This window comes from Cyprinodon variegatus, unplaced genomic scaffold (genome assembly GCF_000732505.1).
Source record: "Cyprinodon variegatus isolate N-32 unplaced genomic scaffold, C_variegatus-1.0 Scaffold230, whole genome shotgun sequence".
NCBI lineage: Eukaryota > Metazoa > Chordata > Actinopteri > Cyprinodontiformes > Cyprinodontidae > Cyprinodon > Cyprinodon variegatus.
In genome coordinates this window covers 476,211-485,213 of record NW_015150683.1, presented here as the reverse complement: position 1 = coordinate 485,213, position 9,003 = coordinate 476,211, and positions in this window count along the sequence as shown.

The following is a 9,003-nucleotide window of genomic DNA, read 5'->3' as shown; positions in this document are numbered from 1 at the left end:
GACCGGGAGTTTCCTTGACCGGAGGGTTTTAGCTCCACAAAAATTCTTTATTCATAAGCAGTTAACGGGAACTTCTCTTTACTGAGCTGTTTTCATTAGATGCAAATCTATTCTGTGGGATGGATCAAGATGGCGTGCGGTTCAGGGCTGAAAATGCAGTAAAACAGTGAGGGTCTTAAGGGTTTGATCAGAGACTTAATGACAGTTTCCCCCATGAGAATGACACTTACAGCACTTTGGGGGACCATTAACAGGGTGGCCGTGGACAATAACTCGTTGGAGGCACTTCCACAGCCCTGTGTCTGCTCTACTTTTACGGGCTAAACAATACGGGGAGGGTGGATGGGGAGTAAAAGAGCACTGGAGCACTGGCATCCTTCAGCCTCCTCAAAGTCAGCTAGGCTGCTATTAACCTTGGATTGGACTGCATCAAGCAAGAAATTATTACGGCAAGTTATAATTTTATGGTGGTGGGGGATAAGCACAAATAAATTCAGGCCGTTGGGACAGGGTAATAGGAGGGCCTGGTAATAGGGTCCCCCCTAAATGAACCTAGGTGTAGGAGGAAAGAAGTTCCAGTCCTCCTCCCCCCAAGTGATTTATTCTTCATTCTCCCAAGCCTGGGGAGTGACTCATAGCCTTCAGCCACTTGGGCACTGAGCCCAGCACTTTTTAATTATGTGCCAGTGGTGGGAGGAATTAAAGCAAGAAGGAGAGAAGGGAGATTTGTAAAGGAGGGGGGCTACAGAGGGGGATGAAGCCAAGCCGGCTTGTGCCTCCCACTTCACGGGTTTCACCGCTTAAGCTTTTTAGCTGCACGGATGACAGTAAGCAGGACAGAGGAGTTGCGAGCGGGTGAGAGGTGCCAAGCTCGGCCGCTTTATCTCGTTAGCAGCCTTAAATGCCATGCCGAGGCGCCCTCCGATCTGTCATTTTCGACTATTGGTCTCCGAGGGATTTGAGAGGTGCTCAGCGAGTTAAGAGAGACATTTCCACCCTGCATTACGCTTAATGGGAGGTGGAGAGGCCAGCGGGCTTATGGATGCAGCAGAAGCTATCAGGGCTGAAATGCCAATTGAAAAAACATTTTTCATGCGAGTTCAAACTCACCTAAGTGAGCTAACCAGTGTTGGCTAGAAAACTTATGCAGAGGGGAAAAGAAAATGAGCTTCATGAATAAAACAAGCCGCACAGACTGGGCCCACGATTCAGCTGTAGGGGTCATCTGAAAGAAGATGACCTCAAGGATGAATAATGATCCCCGTTAGCTTTTCAAGCTCTGAATGCCCTTTGACATCAGACATATTTAAATACATATTCACAACTGGTGGGTTTTAGCAAAACAACAGACTGTGGATGAGAGAAAATAGAGCATCAAGCAGAAGCACTTTTTAAAACTCCCTTATCGTACCCTACAGCTTAAGCAGTTTTGACTGTTTTTTGCATGAAACATTGAGAACGATCCAACAAGATCTTAGTTTTAGCTGGTAAAAAGCTATACTGAGAAATATAATAGATGCATGTTGTGGGGCCAGAAAAAACAAAAAAGAAGCATGAACGTAAATGAAAGGAAAAACTATAAAAACAAGGAGTTTTACTTTAGTAATGGATAGAGATACACCAGTCTAGTTGTCCCCAATGGACACCTGGGCTGAGCATATTGGCCCATATCAGATACCAATACCATTTAATTATTTAATAAAGAAACCATATATCTTGCCAGCTTTAGCCTTGACAAAAATGCTGTTAAAAAAAAGGTAACAGACTAACAACAGCATTAATGCACTTTGTGTTATTTTTTAACAAATAAGCAGCAAAAAGAAAGAAAAAACAGTTCCATGTAGAGTGCACTGGATTGGTTCCCCGATATCCGGTATCAAATCACCGATATCCAATCCAGCCAATTAGTCAATATCGGAGCTGATATCTATGCTTCTCTAGTAATGGATAACTTACTGTAGATCTACAACTGTTGGGAGCTTTTGGTTTTTATGCATCTTCTCCTTCAGTGGCAGATCTAGACTTTTAAAACAGGGGTGGCAAGGTTATTTGGGGGGGTCAATACGTAGAGGGTTCAATTACACTACACACAATAATTATTTTCCACACAATGTCTATTAATTAAATTAAAGCTGTTTATTTTACAAAATGTATACAATTATGTACTGTACAATGTATTATAAATGAAGTATACAGCAAAAAAATAAATAAACAAGTACTTAATGTGCTCTTTGGACTAATCAAATCCGGTAGTAAGCAAAAACTTGAGGTAAATTTGGGCCTTTCAAAACAAGGCAGAACAAGCAGCGGTGCACATTTAAATGTGTACCACAAGAAGAAGAATAGAACAAAACAAAACAAAAAAACATACAGTCCTTTAAAACGGACTATAGTTGACCATAACAGCAAGTTTATAAAAACAATCAAAACAGCTAAATTCTACAGTTCTTTTGAGATGAATCAAAATGTTTTACAAAGTCTTCCATATATAGGGAATATGCTCTCCTTGAATAAACATTGAGTATGCCCAGGTTACTTAATCTATCATCTGCCATTGTTGTCCTAAGGTGGGTTTTTATTCATTTAAGGGCAGAGAAATCTCTTTTGCAGAATGCAGTGCTAACTGGTATACCAACTGAAATTTTACAAAGCATAAAAGTTCATGGAAAACCTCTTTGTAAGGTTCCAAAAACACAACAAACTCAAGTAGAGACGCTTGTCTCTCTCTCCACTTTTCTCCCTTCTTAAAAAGAAGCCGTCTCGTTTGATGAAGCTCATGCTTAAGGTTTTCTAAGTCAGGCTCAAATGTTTTACCCTAAAGCAAGCAGAGGCTCCTCTTTTAGGAATTGTGAGCTTTTGGGGTCAAGAGACTGAAATCCTTCCATTATCTCAGTTTTTTTTTTTTTTTTTTGGAAAATTGCTTATGCATTTATTCATCAAGACAATCAAGCACCTGATAGAAAATGCTTCTATTGAACTCTCCATTATTTTCAAACTCACAGTGCCTCTGTCCAACAGTGCTTATTACAAGTGAGTCTAGAAATGTAGAATTGGTCTTTGGTCTTCTTTTGTTTTGTCCTTCAGTGACAATGTTGCAGTGGTGCACAAGTTCTTCAGTCTCCTTCCATAATTCACCAGATGTACTAGCACTTCTGTAGCTTTTTAATGTGTCTGTAAGAGAACCAACCAGATCTATTGCTCTAACCAGATCAAGACTTCTGGATTGGAGCATACCAGACAGGATTTTCACATCCCCAAACACTTCACAAAAAATAAACAAAAGTCCTATAAACTGAAGGTTAATTTGGGCTAAAATACCCTTTGCTTCTATTTTTCTGTCTGCACTATTCTTCTCTGGTGAAATGTCTTGCCAGATCCTCAAAATTACTATAAGCCGTCTCTCATAGTTCTAAATGTCATGTACCAGCAAACCCACCTAACATCTGAAAGTCACTACAGTTCCCTAAGCTTCTCATGTGGGTATATTTCTTTTTGAACATCAAGCCACTTCATATGGACAGCAGAGCCAGACTAATAATTGAAGTAGTAATACTCATAGGTATTGTACTAAGCACCAACACTGTGGTGCAACGTCTCCCTTACTTCCCGTTAAAACAGCAATTTGTTTAATTTAGTACCAATAAACGTACATACCAGCTAAGGAAATGCATTTCATTGATGCCGTGGGCCACTGCCATGTTGTGTCTTGGAGCCGTTTGGAGCACGAAGGAGCTGCATGTCAGCTTAATCCGCTGGGAAATTTGACTGATTTCTTCGCAAATGTGTAAGAGGTGGCAAGGATTTCCTCTAGGGTGGCAATTGCCACACCAACTAACCCTCTCGCTCTGCCACTGTTTTACTTGTATGTGTCTTCTACTTGTATGTAGTATTTTTTTGCTTGTATAAGGTACCGTTGTGATTTATTTTCATTTTTAATAAGACTTTATGTGGCTATTAATATATCAAAACCAACACGCCACATAACGCTTATATTTTGTCATTAATTCCCAGCATATAATTTTCCACTACATGCATTGTTGCACACTGAAAAACTGGTTCTAAATAAAATAAACATTTTAAATAGTGATGATTATTCATACCCCTAAAACCAACCTCAGTTCTTTGATTTGAGTGGATTTAGCATAAATGTTTTTTTATTACTTTTATTCTAATTCCATAAACAAACTTGGAAACACCTGAAATGGTCAGCCATTCTCAGACGGCCTGGGGCCATTTAAAAGGTTCTAAGATGCCCAAAATTTGCCAAGAAAATATCCTTTACACCAGAGGTCATGGATTAGCGGACCAGGGTCCGGATCTGGACCCACCTGCTGGCTAATCCGGATCCAACATGATTTAAAGCGGTCATAGAATGCAAAACAGAGTTAACATTGTCTTAGATGTGTAACAATAGTTATAGATTCACAAATCGGGTGAATCTGAACGAAGCCCCGACTTGACGTCAATTCGGGGATGTATCCTTATTTGGTTCTGGCCTATACTTTTGTCACGCCCTGAAATTGACATACAGACCAGCACACTGGTTCACTGGCCCAAGAGAACATGAATAGAGGTAGATGTAAGACAGCGGTTTTAGCTGTTTAGCTTTCAGTTGGGTTTACTTCTACAAGAATTTAAAGAAAAGCAGTTTCTCTATTTAAAATGAGCCAGAAGCACGGGCGTAAATGCAGTGTTGCATGGAGAAAGGAGAAATTTTTCACAGTCTTCCCAAGGATCCGACAAGGATCAAAGGGGCTGCTGGGCCTCCTGCTGGACCGGACTGGGCATTTGAACTGATCCATTAGCCGGCTGGGTTCCCGGACCAGCACCGGAGCTAACAGCTCGGTTCAAATGCCCAATGTGTTTCTACTACGTGCTGCACTGTAGTCGACCAAAATCCCGATTTTGAAATTCCCCCGGACATTTTTTTAGGTATGAAAAATAGGACATGTCCAGGAAAAAAAGGAGGTCTGGTCACCTTACCATATCAACAATTCGACGTTTCAGTGAGTGAGTGCTTGTTGCTATGATGCATCTTTGCTCAGCAGCTTTGCTCGTTGTAAACCAACCAATCAGCGCACAGTTCATCTAAATATTCATTAGCATACTATAAAAGGAAGAAAACCTATTGTTTCAATCTAGGGCTTTTAACCAGGCTTGCATTAGGGCTCATAGGACAGCAAATATGTTATTTTCAATCAACGTTACACGCCCTATTCAGAGACCTTAAGGACCAGCACCAAATACCCTATATAATCATTCTATGAACCCTTTAAAAGATTGATAAACTACTGCATGTTGTCCGACAACAGTGTCTAAACATCTCCTGTTTGTACAGTAAAGCCATCCGGAGCTTCCGGCACCAGGCTGCACGTGATACAATTTAGCCAATGAGCTGCTGTCAGTCTGGGTTGCTGCTGCTGCTACTTTTAGACACAGCAGGCAAAACTGTGGTAAGCCGGGTGATGGGAAAGAAGGAGAGGACGATGAGAAAAAGAAAGCAGAGAAAGTGTGGACTGCTGGAAGAACTGCAGTGAACTGGTGAAAGAAAACAGAAATGGTGTGCTCAGAAATGAACCTGCACATTTTAAGGATGTTTGGCTCAACCTGCTGCTGTGAAGCAGGATTCTCCACCATGAACATAATCAAAAATAAATATCGATCAAGGCTCAAAATGAGCACCTTGATATGTGCTTTAGAATGGCTTTGTCTCCATTCAAACCCAGGTTTAAAGCCTTGCAGGGCAGCCTTAAGCCCACTGCTCTCATTAAGCCAGAAAAAGGAAGAAAACAAATGCAGTCAGTTCAGGTGTTTTATAAAATAAGTGAATCAGGAAATTGTCTATATACCAAATTGAACAATGGTTGTTCTCTACTTCAAAAACAACTTAGGTTTTAAAAAGGAAAAATGTTCTATTTTTTATATTTTTATTTAAAAATTCAATGTATAACATGGATGCATAGACACCTGCATTCTATTTCAGGGTAAAATTCTGTTTAAAGTAACAGATTTTAATAAAAAAAAATATCTCCAGAGTCAAGACCTTATTGGTTGATGATTTTCTTTATTCGGACCCCGCTGAGTTGTAATTGGTAACCTCTGCTTTACACCATTAAACAACACGGACAAAAGGACTTTTGGCACAAGGCAGGATGGATTCAAGCTTGGATGCCAAATTATGACCCTGCTATCTGAATGTCAAAGTTAACATCAAGTCTTATCAGGTGCGTGAACCGGAGCCTCCTGATCTGGCCTCTTGCTACAGTAGCCCATTTGCTTTAACCTCTTATGTGTTGAAAGATTTTTTTTTTTTCCATGACAAAAACAGAAAGGCACTTTCATTGATTTAACTGTATTTTCCCTTTTGTGAATCTTTTACAGTAAATCAGTAGTTTCTTAGATACAGACCAGCCAGTCGGGCACCAACAACCATACCAGCCTCAAAAGGCCTTCAAGCTTCCTTTCTTCCCAACGCGTGGTTTGAACTTCAGCAAGTTAGCTTCAGCACTCCCACATTTCTGCATGCATTTAATTTCTGAATTGAAATCGTTGTGTTCAAAATTTAAAAAGGTGTACCTAATAAAGTGACCAATGGGTCAACATCTTAGGAGTATTTAATGTCTATTTTTAATTAAATACCTTGAACACATATCTATAGTATCCATACCAAAGATGACCCTTTCTTTCTGAATCATCTATATGCTGTTTTTAAATTAGCATACAGGCTTTTATTGTGGTAAATTTTTTACTTTTATCTAGATTACAAACTTATAGTCGTTAAATGAACAGAACAATTGAAAGACTAAGATTTTTTGATTAACTTCAACAATTTACTTGTTAGAGCTTACAGAAAACAGTGAGGGGAAGCATATCAAGCTACTAACAATGAGTAATAGGAAATCACACAGAAAGGCTGGGACACATTGTCACCATTCCCAAAAGGCTCTTTATTAGCGTCACCAACACAGGACTGGGACTGAACCGTGCCAGCAATCAATGCCAGGCTGTTTTCACACTGAAGTCGGCCAGAAAATGGGCTCCCTCTTTTTAAGGCACACATAGCGCTTTCTCTAACTCAGAGACCTAATTATTTCTCCTCCTGTTTAGAGCCAACTGTTACTGTCATCTGTCTCCGTAATGACCTCTGCAAGATGTGCATGAATACACGCGCACCCCCACATTCTGTTTCCTTCACACAACCCCAGAAACACCAGTGGGCTCAAAGTGCCAATAATCAGAAAAGAAATGAACACGCATGATGCATTTTGCACTACGAGAAGCACCGCCTAAAATACAGGTGCACATCACTGAAATAAATGGTTAATGTAAAGGACTTCACTATCAGTGCATCCAGAAATAAATTAGTTATTGATTAACATGTGCATAGATTCATGATTGATTAAGTCATTTGCTGAAGTTAGCATTTAAAGATACAGAGGTTCTCCTTATCTGCTTTTTTAGTGTTACTACTTTTAGGTTTTCATAAGATCTGCAGATTTCTGTAAAGATATTGGTTGCACAAGGTCTGAGATTAAAGGATTATTAAAAGGGATATTATTTCCAGTGAAATATGTGCTTTATTCTAAATGTTTCATTTGTGCTTTAATGTGTTTAGAAGAAGAAAAACCAGCAAGCTAGATAAGCATTCGGAGATCACAGATCTCAGCCAATTAGCTCAATTCCCTGGCAACATTTTGACTTCCACCTTAAGTTAGTACCTGTATTCACACTGGATCAGCATCATCGCTTAAGTTTTTTTTTTTTTTTTTATTTCCACAATAATCATCGATAACTTTTTTCTTATTTTGAAAATAGAAAAACCGTCGCCAATGAAAAACAAAACGTAACTTCCTTGGCAGAGGTAATCCATTCAGTTCAGGGATAAGCTGGTGATAAGGTATACCAATTTCAAATTATTCCCTTCCTGCAGTACAACGTCTGTTTGATGACATCCTAGAGAAAATGTGAGTCTAGCTGCTTAGAGCAATAGTTCAGCTGTTGAACACTGCCGGTCAGCTGGCATAAAGAACATAACAGTTACTTCTATAAGTATTCAAGAAAAACAAATCTTTTGATTTTGAAATGATTCCATTTGTTGAAAATACAGATATTGATGGTGTAAAAAAAACAAAAGAAAGCCACCACTCATTACTTCTCCCAAAGAGGTTATGTTTATCGATCGTGTTTGTTTGTCCGTTAGCAGGAGTACTTTAAAAGCTATGAATGGATTTTAATGAAATTTTTACCAGAGATGCGCCTCATATCAATGAACAAACCATTACATTTTTGTGATGATCCAGGTCATAATCTGGATAAAGGAATTTCTTAAAGGATTCTTTAACATCAAAAGCAGTTTCCCCCACACCAGAAGATGGCAGCAGTGAGCACTGACAGCTTCAGTATAGGATTCAAAAATTCACGCAGGTTAATAGTTAAGACAAAAAATAGAAAAACACATGAAAGGTGAGCAGTGCCTCGCTCAAAGTCTCGATCTGCTCATCAAAGAAGAAAGTAGAGTGCAGAGGGGATGAAGAGGTGAGAGCAGAGCAGACACCAAAGGCTGCAGCAATGCGCTGTGCCTTATTAATAAACTTATGAAATGTTTCCAAGGACATTTTTACCAGAGGTGCGCCTCATGCAAAGGAACAATTTATTCAAGTTTCCTAATGAACCAGACAATGAGCAGGTTCTAGCAACAGGTATAACACATAACATTTGGGAAAAGTTTGCTGCTTGGCAGAGGCATGCGCTCTTAGTGCTTTTCTGGTTCTTATTAATGTGCTGAGTCATGAGCAGCATGTGTGATAAGTATCAAACTTTAGGCTGGCTATACAGCTTACTAACCAGCTATACAATGTACTAAGTAAGACTTCCCCAAGTCTTACTTAGTACATTGTTAAAGCAAAACGTTATCAAACTGTCTGTATTGAGTAACCTGACTCCGCCAGATGGATTTGCTGGATTTGCTCCGCATATCCATCTGGAAACCTTCCGTTGAAGTAA